Here is an 18,722-nt window from a genome sequence, read left to right on the forward strand (position 1 = left end):
GCAGGCGGAGGCCAACAGTGAGCGTTATAAGTAAGAAAATTATTGTGTGACAAGGTGGTGAGGTCTATGGGGAAAAGAGCACAGGTCACGGGGAGGGATGAGTTTGCAATGCTCAGTAGGGTGGACAGGGCAGGACTCTTTATGAAGCCAGCATTTGGGCAAAGACCTGAGGAGGTGAGATGACAAACCACGCGACCTTCAGGGGAAGAGTTTTCCAGGCGCAGAGAACAGCGTGTGCAAAGGCCCTGAGGTAAGACAGTGTCTGATGTGACATCAGGGAGGCTGGAATGGAGGAACTGAGTGATTAGGGGTGGGGAGAAATGTGTAGGGTTTAAGGCCAAGGAGGTATTAGGGTCTGACTGTATAGGGTTTATAGACCATTGTAAGGGGAACTTTGGCTTTTACCCCGAGGGAGATGGGGAGCCGTCAAAGGGGAGTAGCAGGATTTGACCTGGAACTTGTGATGAGATGAGAACTGGTTGGGGGAGGGGAGAGGATGGACTCAGGGAGACCAGTCAGGATCACAGCAGTTCCAGTAAGAGATGGTGGTGTCTCAGACCAGGACGATGGTGGGAAGTGCTCAGATTCTAGATGCATCTTGGAGGCGAAGCCACCTGTGTCTCTGAAACACTGAATATGGGGGATGAGAGAAAAAGCAGAGCTGAGTGCGACTCCAAAGATTTTGAGACAAAGATCCTGAAGGATGGAACTTCCTTTAGTGGAAATGGGCAAGAGTGTGTCTGGAGCAAGTTCGAGGGAGCAAACTCAGAAGTTTAGCTTTTTACATGTGATTCTGAGATCTTGAGAAGGCAGTTTGCTGTCTATGTCTGGAGTTTGGGAGAAAAGGCCTGATTTGGAGATAAAAGTTGGGGAGATGTCAGTATATCGATGACATTTCAAACTATGAGCTTAGATAAAATTACCAAGGGAATGACTATAAGGAGAGGCAACATAAGGAAAAGAAGATTCTAGAACAGAGGTTCTCGGGGAAGGGGGTCTCACTAGTCGCTAATGAGGAGGCTCAGGAGTTCGCGGGAGAACTCCAGGATGGCCTGTCAGCGTCAATGGTACTATTCGTGCCTATAACTGCAAGGGAACTTACGTAGGTGCCTTAATTGTTGGTGATGCTTTTTTGTCTAACTGCAGCCTACTTCCCTAAGACTCGGTTTTCCTATCTATAAAATGGGTATAAGTATAATAACTCATAAGGTTATTGTAGTCATTGAATAAGAAGGTATAAGTAGGGTCTTTAGCACAGTTCCCAGCACGAAATATGTGCTGAGAGATGTCAGCTCAATAAAAGAGTTTATAGTATCATTTGAGTCAAGATTCTGCTGCCCATAGTGGGAGAAACCAAGAAAATGGTTATCTTAGTAGATTCTGTCTTAGCCTGGCTTATTCTGTTTGAACTTCCGTAGGTTATAGAAAAACAGATACAACATTTACTACGAGAGATAGGACAAAAACGTAAAATATTTAAAGAAAACCCCACACAATATATTTTCAGCAAATATACTGAGGTACTAAAAGATCTAAAGAAATTTTGAGCAAGAAGTGATGATGATGGTACAGATGGTGAAACTTTTTTTTGATGATGATGAAACTTTTGATAACAGTTAAATTTAGAGAGCATTTACTACGTGTCAGATACTGTTTTAAGTATCATATTAACTTAATTCTCACATCAACTCTTTGAGGAAGGTATTAATATTATGCTTATGTTATAGTTGAGGACAATGAAACACAGAGAGGTTAAGTGACTTGCCCAAGGTCACCCAGCTAGGAAGTGGCAGAGCTGGGGTGAATGGAGTCTGACTCCAGGATCCTGGGAATCACAGGGTGGACCCTTGGCATTTGAAGTCATTCTTTTTTTAAAGAATTTTATTGAAGTATAGTTGATTTACAATGCTGTGTTACCTTCTGCTGGACAACAAAGTGATTCAGTTATACATAAATATACATTCTTTTTTATATTCTTTTCCATTATGGTTTATCACAGGATGTTGAATATAGTTCCCTGTGCTACACAGTAGGACCTTGTTGTTTATCCATTCTATATATAATAGTTTGCATCTGCTAACCCCCAAACTCCCAATCCATCCCTCCCCACTCCCTCCCCCTTGGCAACCACGAGTCTGTCTTCTGTGTCTGTGAGTCTGTTTCTGTTTTGTAGATAGGTTCATTTGTATTATATTTTAGATTCCACATATAAGTGATATCATTTGGTGTTTGTCTTTCTCTTTCTGACTTACTTCGCTTTGTATGATCATCTCTAGTTGCATCCATGTTGCTGCAAATGGCATTATTTCGTTCTTTTTTTATGGCTGAGTAGTATTCCATTGTATATATGTACCACCTCTTCTTTATCCATTCACCTGTCAATGGGCATTTAGGTTGTTTCCATGTCTTGGCTACTGTAAATAGTGCTGCTGTGAACATTGGGAAGAGGGAAAAGAAGAGGCTACTTCTGTCAGTATACGGCATTTGCTCAAAGCTGGAAAGGGCATAACCACATGCTTAGGGAATGAGAATATTCCCATTTGCCTTAGTGGGGGGTTTGCAAAGCAATGCCAGGAATGATAAGGTTATGCCAGGATGTAGAGGGCTTCATGCTTTGAGGTCAAGTGGTTTGGCCTTAATCTGATGGCTTGTGGGAAGCACAGACTTATGCTGTAGTAAGATTAATTTGAAAGGGGTTATATCAATGGCTTGAAGGAGAGTAGAGGTAAAACGACTTGTTGTAGGGCTATTTTTATCAACTGCAAATTATATGACCTAACTTAGGAGCAGGACTGCGAAAACACAGCTGCCGCCGTTCGCATGATGCCTCACACGTGGCCCTGTGTAGTGACCTGTTTGGGAGGTGGAGTGAAACCGAGGAAAGCATGGACTTGGAGTCACACGGACCTATGTTGGTTCATTGTCCTTCGCAACTGCCGGGCCAGGAGGCCCCGGGCAAGTTCCTTAAACACATACGTTGGTTTCCTTACAAGATTGTTTGAGGATTGAATAGAAACAAGATTGCCCACCGGCTATATTAACCTCAATGTCAAAGAAGAAAAGAATGAGTACTTCCTTTAAAAAAGATGTTCTTTGCTTGGAAATGATCACCTATTAAACTCCGAGATTCATTTGCCCCCAGTATTTCTCCTTGCCTAAAATGTTTTCAACATTTCACACGTGTTAATTAGGCAAAGTAGCTACATCTAAGGAGGGCAGAAACTAGGAAAACCTTAGGGTTCTGTATTGACCACAAATGTCCGCTGGAAAGGAGAAACCATCCGTGATACACTTGAGTATTGCTAGAATTTGTTTCTTTAGCTTCCCTGGGCTAGAGTTGAGGGTGGCACATTAAGAAAAGATGGAGACGGTGTGAGAGCAGGGGTGTGGTGAGAAAAGAGAGTAACCTGTAGGAAGCAGCAGCGGGATTTTCATAGTGAGAGTTGGGAATTCAAATTCTCACAAGGCCAAGCAACTACCACAATCTCCATTTCCGGGAAAGAAGTGTGCTGGCCCATTCCTGGATGAGAATTCTCTCGCCCTCTGTGGGATGCCTGCCTCATACCTGAAGCCAGAAAAGGGTTAGATTTCAAGTCTGAAGGAGAAGACCTTCTTGAGAAGGAACTCTGGTGGTCCCAGTACTTAGAGCCTGGTAGCTGAGATGGAGCCTTTTGGAGCTCTTGGAGAGCAGACATTTTAGGGGGAATAAAGTGGAAAATTTACTTGGGGGAACGTTGTTCCAGAGCAGCCCCTCAACTTTCAGATCCTGGGTGGTTTTTTTCAGAATCCTAAAGAGAAAAGCAAACAGTACTTCTAAGCACTCCAAACACCCTGGGTCTAAGTCCTCCGAGACTTTTCTCTTCACTGTAGTCATAGCTAGATGAAGAAAAAGGCCAGCAAAGTTATCATAGGTTAAATGAGCGTATTTGGAGTTGCCCAAGTTCCTGGACACAGGTGGGGACGCGATCAGACTGGCAGAAACTTCTTTGGGAAAGTCTAAAAGTACCTTAAATACACAACATGACAAGGCTTACTGAGTTGCGGGTGGCAATGGGTCTTCTTTGTAGGGAGTCCAAGATAAGGTCGTTGAATTTCAACCTGAACTTCCACCCCTCAAATTTCTGACTTTGTCACACTGCAGGCTAGTAGCAATTTATGACCAGAAATCACCTGCCCTTTTGGTCAGCATGGGCAGAAGCAACCATGGACATCTCCTTGACTGCAGATAGGTTTTCCCATAGCAGAGTGGAAACGGATTGGCAAGACCAGGTCCAGCATCCTTGCGTGAAACCTGAAGTGAAATTTCTCTCTGACTTGTAATGGAAATGGGCACTTGCACCTGGTAGACGACACTTTAATATTTATTTATTTATTTATTTATTTGGTTGCCCCGGGTCTTAGTTACCACACGCAAACTCTTAGTTGCGGCATGTGGGATCTAGTTCCCTGACCAGGGATCGAACCCGGGCCCCCTGCATTGGGAGCATGGATTCTTACCCACTGGACCACCAGGGAAGTCCCTAGACGACACTTTAGACTGAGCTGCTCAGGAGAGAGGAGATGGTATCTTCGCTCCCAACAGCATATGACAAGGGTCTGTGATGACTTTTAGTGGAATTGTAAGTGCTTAAAAAACCCAGAAGGGGGAGAGTAGGTTTCTGGGGCATGGTGCTTAATCCCCCCCCACTTTTTTTTTTTTTTTTGCTTAAAGTAGCAAAAAAAGGGAACCAAATCCTTGCAGAAGAATTCTCTGTGGAAGATGAAGGTCAAGTGGAAAGGGAAATGTAGCTAGTTTATAATTCACTACTCTTGAGGGCAAAGCAAATTGCATTTCTCCAAGATTTGCTTAACCCTCCACAGAATTCAGCCAGAGAAACCCATCTGCAAATCCCCAGACGATGATTACGGCACATAATTCTCCCTTTTGCTCTCTTCCAAACCGGGAAGCGCAATATCCCACAACAGTGACCGAGAAATATTTAAAGTAGTTATGTTTAGTATGGAAAACATACAAAGAAGTTCTTTTCAAATTTAAAGTTCTAGGAAGGCATCAAACAGGAGACCATGATGAATTTCTTTTTTACTGTTTGTGCTACGAATTTTTAAGGCTGAAAGAGCCTTTAAAAGCCACCCCAGCCCATGCATTCTCATTGTACAGAGAAGAAATAAAGATCCAATTCTGGGGGGAAGAGTGATCGATACAGCAAGAATTCTACCAGGTCTAGTGGAGACAGAATATTACAATACTCAGGTTAGAATACAGCTCTTCCGATACCAGTGGGTTGATTCACTTCCTAAATGGTTTATGGGGAAGCTGATTTTGTTGTTGTCATAACTACCGTTGTGCTCTCATTTCCTGGAACTCAGATACTGATTATGGGCAAAGCTTAGTAGGATGGTAAAGATAGGTCCTCAGCAACTCAAGGACTTACTGATTCAGTCTCCCCTCTCTGCTCTCAAGTCATGGGGTTGTTTACGTTGTCACATAGCAACCATTCACTGGGTCCGTGTTAAGGCCCATCTCTCCTGGTTCTGGGAAATTATCATCAACAGCAACAAAACCCTCACACACCTGCTTCTTTATGAGCAATGTTTTCTGTGTTGTGTTCTTTAGAACTATTAGCTCTATTCCATCCTGGGAACCAGGAATGGATGGTTTCATCTAGATTTTTTTGAGCTCCAGGAAGAAAGTTTGTTATTTTGGTGACTCTTGAACCTGGGTTCATTTTTTCTTGCCTCTTTTCACCCACATTTTGGCTTAGATTAAGATGTGAGGGCTTCCCTGGTGGCGCAGTGGCTAAGAATCCACCTGCCAATGCAGGGGACGCGGGTTCGAGCCCTGGTCCGGGAAGATCCCACATGCTGCGGAGCAACTAGGCCCGTATGCCACAACTACTGAGCCTGTGCTCTGGAGCTCGCGAGCCACAACTACTGGGCCCATGTGCCATAACTACTGAAGCCCGCATGCCTAGAGCCCGTGCTCTGCAACAAGAGAAGCCCGCACACCACAACGAAGAGTAGCCCCCACTCGCCGCAACTAGAGAAAGCTTGCGCGCAGCAACGAAGACTCAGCGCAACCAAAACTAAATAAATAAAATAAATAAATTTATTAAAACAAAAGATGTGAGTCAGGGAGGTCGTTCCACGTTCTGTCTTTTGGGCTCAGGGCAGAGGCACAAATGGAGTCCTGGGGGCTTATATGTAGAAAGTGGTCCACGCAGGGGCTTGGACCCAAAGCCTGTGTTGATAAGCAACGAGGTTTCTCTCCAGTGACTCCTTCACATGTAGCCTCGGTGAACCTTCGGGCATAATAAACAGATGGGGGATTTGAGATCCTGGTTCTCTCTCTCCCTCCTTCTCTCAATCTCTGTTCATCAGAGTCACAGAAGTAGTTTTAAGTGTGTTCAGACAACTAAAAACCAAGTGGCTTATACATCTATTGATGCTGGCAGCTGAGAGCTTTTTAGAAAGGCCCTGATTCGAGCCCCCTTCCCCGAGGGTAAACCTACATGACAGCGTAATGAGTAATTGCTCTTCAGTGGAAAGAGGTGCTTCCAAATAAATAAACATTGAACTTTTGAAACTGTCCCATGGTTTAATGTGAATGTAGTTCAAGCTGCCCCCTCCCAAGAGGCCCCGTGTAAATTCTGGGGAGATGGACCTTTCCTATCCTGCTACCCTGATGGCACGGACTCGGTGCCACGCTAAAAGCAAGTAAGGCATCTGCCATGTTGGTGTCCACATTTGACCAGAAGATGGCACAATCCGAAAGCCTATTTCCTCATTTCAGTAGAAGCAAGGCGTTTCTGTTGTTCACATTGAGGTCAAAGATCCAAAGCAGAACTGGAAGAAGACCAAATATTGTAAAAGGCCATAATTCATATCCTGAAGATTCTTGCTCTCCTTGGCTGTTTCTTTGGGAGGGCTTGGGGAAAAGCAGACAAAAGAAACCTCATATGTACGTTCTAGGAGTTTTAAAGGCAATTTCCCATGCTCTTTTAGAGAAAGGTACAGAAACAAAGCATTTTTATGTTGTAAAGAACAAGTTGGGGTACAGATGGGGAGAAGAAACTTTTCATTCCTCTTCTAGAAAGAGCTTCATGATTCCAGTTCCATGACCTTTCTTGCTGCCCTGAAGGAATAGAAACTTCCTGGCTTCTACAATCAGACCATTTGACAATTCTTATTCCCATGGAATTTAAGAATTGGAAAGGAGTTTTGAGAACATTTTGTCCAAGCTTTACCCAGCACAGCAATCGCTCTCTTTAGTCGACAGTAGACACTCCGTCTATTTGCAGACCTCACGAAGGTGGGTAGTACATTCACTCATGTTTCCGGTTCACCCTTGGACCCACTGGTGAGGTTGTTGTCTTAGTTGGGCTGTTGCCATGACTACTACCCCTAGGACTGCCTATTGAGTACTTCTCTCATTCTCAGTCCACTTATTAAATGAATATTCAGTTATTTAATTGGTATTTACCCATGGCTTCATGTGCCAGGCACTGAATGAAACAGGTGGTATATACGGCTTACCTTACTGAACCCCACAGCTAGCACCTGAGACAGATGCCGTTAGCATCTCCCGTTGCAGGGAAGGGAGGTGACACCCAGAAAGATTAAGTAACTTGTCCAAGGAAACAAAGCTAGTAAGTGGAGGTGGTCATGGCAGGGGACTTACTCACAACTGAGTCTGCTGAACGAGTTCATACCCTGAACTACCACTCTCTTGCGTCCCTCAAAGCGCACGTAGTGACCCCTCAGGGGTCCTGTCTTCTCGCTCTGCCATCTGAGCGTCTGCCTTTGAACGTGGACAGACACACATGCCTTACAGGGCGCCTGGGTCCATCTTGTGGTCTTCGGCTCCCCGTTCTTCCCCATGATAACTCTTCAAATATTTGAGTGCTAAGAGCACGTCCTGGCCTTTCTTAAGGCTAAACAGACCCGCGTTCTAACTGTTCCCTAAGAGACATGGCTTGCGACCTCTATCCCGTTGACTCTCTCTTAAGGTCAACCTTTGTCAAAGTTCCTCTTTAAAAAAGGTGCCCACAATGGTGCGACCAGGCTAGAGAACAGTGGGTGTGATTGCTTTCCTTGATCAGCCTAGGGTTCTGTCCAGGGTAAGAGGATATGGGTTCTGGGTTACATTCCCACAACCAAACCAGCTAGCATTTGACCCATTAAACCAGTTAATCCCTTTGGGGTTCGGTTTCCTGATGTGTAGGCCTCTTTTGTACCTGTTGTAACCATTCTGAGGCGTGCTATTCCCCATTTGCTGGACGTCTGCCGTCCGCATTAGACAGTGCTCTGTGAGGACAGAAGCCAGGGCTGCTCTGTTCACCACTGAACCCCTAGGGCTCGCTCAGGTCCCGGCACCGGGTAGCTGTTTAATTGGTAAAACAATGAATCAACCACATGGGAATAATTATACCTTCTTTTCCTCCTTTACTGGATGGTTGAGCAAACAAATGAAAAAATGCATGTAAAATTTCTCTGTCCTCCTAAAAATGCTGCTGCTACCATTACCAAGAAACTCCATCATATATGCTTTTTAAAGAAGTCCTACTGCTGACTTGTGTGGAATGCAAGTCTCCCCGGCAGTTTATTCCTTAATGTATACAGTTGGTCATTCCTTCTTTATTTATTTTATTTATTAAGAGTCTACGATGTGCTCAGATAATGTACTTTAGTTTAAAGTCCTATTTATAAGCTCAGCAAATTCTTCTCTCTTCAAGTTACACTACTTTCCTGGATCCTAATCTTGGCACTTTTTCTATTGTTCCATCTACTTATATCACTGACATGTGTGCAGTCTCAACATATTACGTGTATTACACATGCAATGAATTAATTGGGTTTCTCCTTGCCTTAGTTAGATGCATGAAAGCCATGTGTTTGTTTTTGTTTGTTTGCTGGAAAAAATCATGTGGGTGGAAGAGGCTATAGAGCCTGTTTCAAATACAGGAAAGTGTTGACGTGTTTTACTCTGTTTCTACCGATGAAGAAGAAGAAAGCGTGGCTTAAAGTGATTTAATTACACCAGGGAAAATTTTTTATCATGATTGAAGGTAATCAGTCCCTAGAGGAGTTTTTCCATTTTAGGCTGAAAGGAGCCTAAAAAGTAAAGACTTTAAGAGAAATTGATACTGATGATGATGGTATTCTTTTCAATAGAAGTCTTTTAAAGTAGGTGAAATTCTTTTCAACTTAACTAATGTTTCCTACAAATGTGTTACATGGAACTTTATCAAGTTAGATTCTCCACAAAAGACTTGTCTGTTATGTGCCCTTCTGGGAGATTTATAATGTACTGTCAAGAAGCCAATATAACATTGTTTAACCCATTGTTTTCCAATCTTTTTTTGCTTTTAATTTTATTTTTTTTAATTGAAGTATAGTTGATTTACAAAGTTATGTTCGTTTTAGGTGTACAGCAAAGTGATTCAGTTATATATACATATTCTTTTTCAGATTCTTTTCCATTATAGGTTATTACAAGATATTGACTATAGTTCCCTGTGCTATACAGTAGGTCCTTGTTGATGATCTATTTTATATATTGTAGTGTGTGTAGGTTAAGCCCAAACTCCTAATTTATCCCTCCCCCCTCTTTCCCCTATGGTAACCATAAGTTTGTTTTCTAAGTCTGTGAGTGTTTCTGTTTTGTAAATAAGTTCATTTGTATCATTTTTTTAAAGATTCTACATGTAAGTGATAGCATATGGTATTTATCTTTCTCTTTCTGACTTACTTCACGCAGTATGACAATCTCTAGGTCCATCCATGTTGCTGCAAATGGCATTATTTCGTTCTTTTTTATGGCTGAGTAATATTCCATTGTGTGTATGTACCACATCTTCTTCATCCATTCATCCGTTGGTGGACACTTAGGTTGCTTCCATATCTTGGCTATTGTAAATAGTGCTGCTGTGAACATTGGGGTGTATGTATCTTTTCGAATTAGAGTTTTCATCTTTTCTGGATATATGCCTAGGAGTGGGATTGCTGGGTCATATGGCAACTCTATTTTTAGTTTTTTGAGGAACCTCCATACTGTTTTCTGTAGTGGCTGCACCAATTTACGTTCCCACCAACAGTGTAGGAGGGTTCCCTTTTCTCCACAGCCTCTCCAGCATTTGTTATTTATAGACTTTGCAATGATGGCTGTTCCACCTGGTTTGAGGTGGTACCTCGTAGTTTTGATTTGCATTTCTCTAATAATTAACAATGTTGAGCAGTTTTTCATGTGCCTGTTGGTGATCTGTATGTCTTCTTTGGAGAAATGTCTATTTAGCTCTTCTGCCCATTTTTTGATTGGGTTGTTTGCTTTTTGATATTGAGCTGTATGAGCTGTTTGTATATTTTGGAAATTATTCCCTTGTCGGTGGCATCATTTGCAAATATTTTCTCCCATTATATAGGGTGTCTGTTCATTTTGTTTATGGTTTCTTTGCTGTGCATACATTGGTTTCCAATCTTGACTTCTTCATTCTTAGACATATGCTATTTGCAAAATTCTTCAGCAAAAATGAAAGAGGCTAAAAATGTCTCTTTCCTTCCTGTAATCTGTGTCTGAGATGCAGACATTAAATGAGGCCTCAGGATTCTCTATTACAACAATAATCATAAAGGTCAGTATAAGCCTTGCCCACTCTCTGAAGATTTTTAGTGCCTTAGATACCTAAAGCATTCATGGCGTTCTCGCCCAGCCATGGAGGCTCTATCCTTTAAGTTTGGCCAACATAGTCAAGGAAGCTACCTCTTTGGGGAAAGCCAGCTGAGCTGAGTGAAGTGTTCCTTCCACCTCAGAAACTCTGCTTTGGTCCCTCTGCAGAAGGTGGGGCTGTGACCACCCAAGCTCCAAGCCCTGGGGATCCCACACTCCCCAACACTCATGACATTTTTAACTCACGCACCTGGCCCAGAGTCATGCCAAGGGAAAAGTGGAGTTTCCGTTCCAGTCTGCATCACCTTTGCTATGGCGAACTCTATTGTTTTACTCTGCTTCTCCCTTGAGGGATCCCACCAGGCAGGATCTTGTAGTCCTGTGATCTGTCTTACAGGAAGAAGAGGCAGCTGGAGCAGTGCACTTTGGGAGACTTAGTCTATTTAGGGTGGATCTCTCAGTTTCCCTGGTCTTCACCCCTGCCTACCGTGTGCTAGTCCCGAGACCACAGACTCAGTCCCTGACCCCTCCAGGACCAGAGCCCAGTTCTGCCCATCTGCTGATACGAAAGGTTTTTTTCTTGAGCATTCACACAGTGCTGGACCCAGGTCTCCCTGCTCCTAAGCCACGGTCGGGGGCTCTATGCCAGGAACCCTACTGGGCTGAGTCTAATCTCCAACTTAACACTCCACTTAATAGAGAGGAGCTTCCAGGTGCCCCCCCTCAAAATTGGGCAGCCTGGTCCCTGAGTCTTTCCTAATCAGCATCAGTTACTTGACCAGGATCTTGCCTGATCTTTTACCCTAGAAGACAGTGACATGCAGTTGGACCCACAGAGCACACTCAGGACTTTACGAGATGGTAAAGCATGGAGGTTATTACATGGACCCTGGGACCAGACTGCTTTACTTGTGGTCCCACCTCTGATGCTCAATAGCCAGTGGCCTCTGGTAAGTCACCTAGGCTTCCCAAGCTTGGATGTCCTCATTATGAATACAAAACAGCAAATTCATACAATAGGGTGGTCTATAGGATAGGGTAATTGTGAAGATTAAATTAAATATTACACTTTAGCACAGTACCTAACACAAAACAGGTTCTCAATAAATAAAAAGAGTTTATCCAGTTGATGGACATTTGCTTTTTCGCACTTTTTGGCTATTATAAATAATGCTGTTATGCACATTTGTGTTCGAGGTTTTGTTTGAACATACATTTTCAAATCTCTACTCCTGGGAGTGGAATTACTGAGTCCTATGGTAGCTCTATGTGTAACATTTTTGAGGAAATAACAAACTCCCACGACGCTAAACCATTTTGCTTTCTGACCAGGAATGTAGGAGGGTTCCAGTATCTCCACCTCATCACCAACACTTGTTATGTTGTGTTTTTCTTTCCTCTTTTTTTTTCCTTTTTAATTGCAGACGTCCTAGTGGGTATAAAGTGGTGTCTCGTTGTGGTTTTGATTTGCATTTCCCTAATACCTAATAACATTGAGCATCTTTTTATGTGCTTATAGGCCATCTGCTTATCTTGTTTAGAGAAATGTCTATTCAAATCTTTTCCTATTTTTAAATTGAGTTATTTATCTTTTTAAGTTGAGTGCAAGATTTTTAAAATATATGTTTTGTGTACTGATCCTGGCCGTGTTTGATTTGCAAAAATTTTCTCCTACTCTGTGGGTTATCTTTTTCCTTTCTTGATAGTGTCTTTTGACACACAAATATTTTTAATTTTGAAGTCCGATTTATCCATTTTTCCTTGTTTGCTTGTGTTTTGGTGTAATATCTAAGAAACTGTTGCCTAATTCAAGGTCACTAAGAAGTGCATCTATGTTCCTTTTAAAGAGTTTTATAGTTTTCACTCTTACATTTACTTTTTGGATCCATTTTGAGTTAATTTTTGTATATGGTATGAGGTAGGGGTTCAGTTTCATTCTTTTGCATGTGAATATCATAGAATGTACTCTTGTCTTATACTTTCATGTTGGAAAAGGCCCAGTAAAGTCTTGGCAATTATACAATTTCCAAATCAGGAAACTGACTACTTAATTCCAGTTGCGATTATGTGTAGCTGGAGCCGTGATTTGAATGCCAACTGTTAGGGAGAGAATCACATTCTAACAAATCCCAAGAGACTCTTAAATGACCATATAGCTTTTCTATATAAAATTCTGAGGCTTCAGATTATGTCCCTTTGCGGGAGGCATTGACTAAGGTGGAGACATCTTTTAGGCAGAAGGAGATTTTGGCTGTAACAGCACTTGGTTAATAGAATTTTGCTTCCAGGGATCTTACAACATTGAGTTCTGGGTCTGAAAATGGATAATGTGATGACAGGGTCAGTTCAGGGCCAGTTTCAGGGAGGTCCAATTTCCTCTAGAGAGTGTCTCTCTTTTTTTCCTGTATGCCATAGGCTCAAAAATATGAGACATACCAGACCCCCTGAAATGCTAAAAATTCCATGCTTTCCACAAAGGTGATTCAAAGATTAAAATGAGAAGCATGGAGAGTTTTTATTCCTACTTGGCAATGGATACACTTTTTTTTTTTTTAACCCCCTAATGAAAAGCCAGGTTTTGTAGCGCTTTCACGAGGTGCCTCCTTTTTGGGACCATCTCTCCGCTTTTCGATTTGATTAATATTAAGTGTCCAAAGGTTGAATTAGGATCAATATTTGTGACACGCTCCCTTCATCTCTCTTGGCAAAAGAATTGCCATTGGAGAACATTTAAAATGTGAAGCCCCCTTGACCCTGAGGTTTGGGCCAAAAAGTCCCACACAGACAGATCCTTTGAATTAGGTTAAGGGGTTATTTGTTGCTGGGAGTCACTGTGTTTCGTAGGAAACAAGTGTGGATTGTCCTGGCCCGTGTTGACAGTCTGGAATGGAATGTTGTGTCACCCCTCCAGGTGACAGGAGTTGGGTTTCCATGTAATGAAGACTGCCCGTCTGTCACCAAATGCCAGTCCTAAGGATGTAACCTCCTCCGAGAAGGGACTGCTTGTTCGCTTGGTGTGGAGAAAGCCGAGGCTGTGTTTGTGTGGCCTCGTGTGCCAGTGTCCAGTGGCACTCGAGCAAACGTGTCCCTGTAGCACAGTGTCCAGGATACCTGCGGCCAGCCTCTCGTGAGCAGCCCATGAGCACGCTGTCTTGAAACACTGGATGGAAAGGATGCAACAGAATGAGGGGCCAGAGATGTTTTTCAGATAAAGCAAAGGAAGCTCCTGTCTCTCTGAGAACTTGTCCCTTTGGCGTGGAGACTTTTTTCCACCCTATTTATCCCACTCACTTGTTTGTTCACTGCAAGGGGTTGAAAGACAACAAACATCGGAGTGGGATTTATTCTGATGACAGTTCTGGGTTCCTGGTAGAAAACTCAGAATTGCAGCTTCAGGAAACCACCGCTGTGGAATAAGTGTTCATTATCTTTTTTAATAATTTTAAAATTTTATATTGGACTATAGTTGATTTACAGTGTCATGTAAGTTTCAGGTGTACAGCAAAGTGATTCAGTTATACATATATACGTATCTATTCTTTTTCAAGTTATTCATTATCTTTATTCGAGGTACTGTAAGACAGCCTCTGGTCCTGGATGCCAACATGGAGGCCAGAGGTCGCCCCTGCCATTTGGGGCGTAAAGCAGCAGGAATAAGAGTTCCGTTCTTCTCCAGTGGAGGAGAAACACAATAGCACTTTGGGCTAAAATGCACATTCACCCCCTAACCCTCTTCCAACCAGTGAGGTTACTGAAGAAAAAGCATGCTCTGAGCAGGGAGCACATTATTTAGAAATAGGATACTCATAGATAAAAATGTGAACAGAGACCCATACTATCGCCGAGAGGAAGCGAATCTGAATTTCCGTTTTACCAACCAGCATTTCGTTCCCCCTGGAGCATTCGTAGTACCAAAATCCCCTTTCCAGCCTGTCTGAAAAACAAAGCCCAAGATCTATTCTGTGCAGATCAGATTAGATCTTTGACCCCAACTATCATTTTTTTTTTTAAATACATTAGTCACAGGTAGTTAGGTTATCTTCGTATAAGTTTCTTTTATGCTTTGGAATTTTAGATCCTGTGCTACAATTCGCTGCTCTCAAGCCGCATGCAGCCAAGTTTAATGTTTATAATTTGTCCACCTGATTACATACAGCTTGAAATGCTTTCCTCCCTTTTTCGGGCTCTATTTTCCTCCATTTAACTCTAACAGATTTATTAAATGAAATCAAAACGAATTAAAAGCACCTGACAACGAAAAAAATATATCCGAGGCAGTTGGTGAGCAGTAACGTCTTTGCGGTATGTCCGCGGTAATGATGTTTCCAGGGTAAAAGCTTGAAGTGTCTGAATTGCCATGCATTGTTCTTCCAGTGGGTAGTGAAGGTGGCTTCTGGAGACGTTTACTGAATGCTCACCGGGGGCCAAGTACATGCTTAACAACAGGCTTTCTGGCCCTCATCTCACTGAATCACTGTGACTGACTTAGAAGGCAGGGACTCTTATTCGTCATCTGTGACTCACGAGAAAACTGAGGCTGGGCCGCCACGGGAACTTGACCCAATTGCCCAGGGAGGAAATGAGCGGGCCCAGGGAGTCTGAAGTCAGGGCCTGACCTCTTAAGCACCAATTCCTTGGGTATTCAACTTACTCTCTAGTTTATAAAGTGCTCTCTTCTTTTATTCTGCCCTTGACAAAGGACGATGTTTGGCCTTGTGTAAGCAAATACTGGTGACCAGAAACCCCATTAAGTATCTACCAATCCAACAATTACAGAAAAGGAATTGTTCCAATAAGCCACGAACTGTCTGCCAGCTGAGCTTCCTCTGGGCAGGACTCGGGTGGTGACCCAGCCCCGCGTCTGCTCCCCTGTAGCACCCTGGAAAAGCGCAGAGGTCCCTGCCAACGTTCAGCAGCTGCCTGTGCCCGGACGGCAGGAAACCAAGCCGGACGGAAGCTGGAGAAGGCGAAGGCCACCTCGGCTTGTGAACACTGTCCTATGAAACTTAAAAGTCATCTGAAGGACGGAGCGGGCAGGCTAGGCTGGGTTAAGCTTCGTCTTCGTGTTTGGAAGTATGTCCAGGTGTCTAGAGGGGACACTGGTGCCCGTCTCATGGCTCTCATGCATCCCGGGCCATGAATGTCAGTGCGTGAGGAGGATACCTCCACAGCCCTGCCTGGGGATGGAGATCTACCAGCATCTCCTGCAGAGTGCGTGTGGCCAGCGGGTGACGGTCCTTGCCCAGCCCACGTTCGTTTTGGGATTCTTTTATCAGCCAAGCCAGGGCAAAATACACAGGCATATAGACTTCGCTTTTTCTTTTCTTTTCTTTCTTTTCCATTCCTTCCTTTCTTCCCCTCCCTCCCTCCCCACTCCCTTCCCTCCCTCCCTTCCCCTTCCTTCCTTCCTTCCCTTCTTCCTTCCTTCCCTCCCTCATTCCTTCCTTCCCTCCCTCCTTCCTTCCTTCCTTCCTTTCCCCTTCCTTCCCTCCTTTCTTCCCTCCTTCCTACCCTCCTTCCTCCCTCCTTTCCTTCCTTCCTTCCTTCCTTCTTCCCTCCTTCCCTCCCCTTTATTTTTTCGAAACACATAGTCAAAGGATCCCAGACTTTGGAGCCAGCCAGCCCTCTATTCGTCTCAAGCTCACACACTCATGAGCTAACTTTCCTTCTTTGAGCTTTAGTTTCCTTATTTGCAAAATGTGGAATGACTCACCCGCCTCACTAAGGCTTCAAAGAACACAACAGGACCATCCCCGGTGCATCAGTCATGTTTCTTCCTTATGCTTTTCCTAAAACGGACTTTCTCTATGACAAATGTAACATACACAGCAAACCCCTTTCTTTCAAATGAGGACCATTTAGTTCCACGTTCCCTCCACATCCACGGAGTGAGAGACTCTGGCGTTTGCAGGAATCGGACAGTCAACCGAGAGGGACAGGGAGAAACAGAGTAGCTCAGACCGTCCTCCCGGTGTGTGAAGTGCAGCGGGAGCCCAGAGGATGGGGCCGAACCCCGCCCAAGGAATCAGGGACGCTTCCTTCAGCGCGAATCGCGGAGAATGAGCTGGAGTAGGGGGGAGAATGAGGAGAGGATGAGAAGAAGGGAGAAGGGGCGGCCAGGTGAAGGGGGGCGGCCGGAGGTGTGAAGCAGCAAGTACAGCAAGTGCTGGAGAGAGTCATTACTGTAACACTCCTACGTCACCGTGAAAATGCTACCCCACAGTAAAATACGGCCAAAAGATGGTCATACAGTCCAGACGAGTGTGTAGGCGGCTCCCAAAGGGGAAGACCTTCAGCCGGAAGGGAGCGTGTAGGGGATGAAGACAGACGTCATCAGAAAGCAATAAGCAGAGGATATTGGGTTGGGGAGACACAGATTTGCAGGTCACGGGAGGAGGGCCCCACTCCAGTAGCCATGATGGTGCCCAGGAAGTCAGGTTTCATCCTCTCAAGTTGTCTAGTCGTTCATGGAATGTTCCAACGTGGGGATCAGCAATTCTTGGAGCTAAAGTGTCAGCTGTGGAGGCCTGGCTGGAACTCAGCACAAGCAAACAGATCCAAAGTGGACCCATAAACACCCTAAACTGCCCCCAAGAGTCCAAACAGACAGCAGAACCAGCCCTACCACTGAACCCCGTCTCTCAAGGAGAGGAGGAAGGATGCTGTCATTGGCCAGGTGAGAAATGTAGGGCTTGTGGAGAGGAGCTTCTCCTGTCCCCTCCCCTCATTAAAGCCGAGAATGAAAGAGGGTCCTCAAGAGAGAAACGTTAGTAAAGATGAGCGATGGGGGGCAGCTGCACTCCCATCCCTTTTGTGTCAAATATGCAGTTTCTGTGGGTCATGTGCTGGGGCACCAAGGAAGGAAGCTGGGCTGGCGCCATCTTGGCTCCCAAAAGCTTGCCTTCGGGATGAGGGCTTTCCGGCAGCTCGAGGCTGCAGGCTGCACTGCTCATGGCAGACTTGGGATTGGAAGTTATGCCTCTCATGTTAGGGGACTGAACAATGGGGTCGGCCCTCTGGAACGCAGGCCCACAGCCAGCTTTTTAAAACCTGCCTCTCGGACAGCAACGAGGGCCAACAATGTTGGCAAGAGATGCTTCGTCCACAGTTGACGGAATGAGGTCTACACAGCAGCTGCTTAAGTAGAGACACTCATCCCCACCCACCTCACTCAGAATCCTAGTTCAGTCCTGTGTTCGGACTTTTTAACGCTTGCGGAAGGAAAGGATAAATGACTAGCAGAATTCACATTCAAAGATGGAAATATGTTTGACAAGGATGACAGAATGACCGGAAATGGGACTGTTGTGTCAGACCCAGGGTACAGACTGGGACACTCCCCGCTGACTGAGTCAGGACAGATTTGTCCTGGTGTGCCTGGGACTTTTCCACTTTCAAAACGTGAAGTCCTAAGTCCTGGGAACATCCGGTTTGGGGCAGTCCTGGCTGGTGGATCACCCACCCTGTCCGCTTTCCTGGAGTGGCCCCCGCCAGAGGTAGGTCTCCCACTCCCCGTGTGACATTTTCTAGGGCTCGAAACGCGCCAGAGACGTCAGCTTATGCAACAACAGCACATGGGCCCCTGGACGCTGCACTGCAAAGTGGGTAATTCAGAGGTGAGAGGAAGTCCTTCCTTTTGGCGATCTATCTCTAAAGTCTAAAAATGTGTCAACAGCCGCAGGAAATCAGCAGATAATACCAAACATCTACCTAAAATGTCCAGGCCAGAAGAAATGTACAAAATACTAAATTCTAAGCTCAACACAGAGATCCCAGCGACCAGGTACAAAGAAAACGGACTCATGTGCCATTGCCGGGCAGGATATTGAACTAGTCCTCACACGACAAGTAAGGAATTTCGTTTGTTATCCGTGATTGATATTTTTGAGACCCAGATGAGACATCGAAGAAAATACTAAATGTTTTATGGAAACATTTATAGGAAAGTCAACAGCTTCTGCCATTTTTTTTTCCTATCCTTTCTCCCTCATTTCAAAACAAATATGTTAATATCACTCCAAGAGTCAGAGCAGCTGCTTGAGTCATGTGAGGGGGGCGG

The 18,722-nt window shown here is 44.4% G+C and overlaps 1 long non-coding RNA gene across 4 annotated transcripts in view; it reads left to right on the forward strand.

The window, feature by feature from the left end:
• The window catches only part of LOC309650934, a 55,048-nt gene that overhangs the window by 9,862 nt on the left and 26,464 nt on the right, over positions 1-18,722 (forward strand). The window lies entirely within an intron of this gene.

Source organism: Balaenoptera physalus (genome assembly GCF_965194825.1).
Source record: "Balaenoptera physalus genome assembly, chromosome: 20".
NCBI lineage: Eukaryota > Metazoa > Chordata > Mammalia > Artiodactyla > Balaenopteridae > Balaenoptera > Balaenoptera physalus.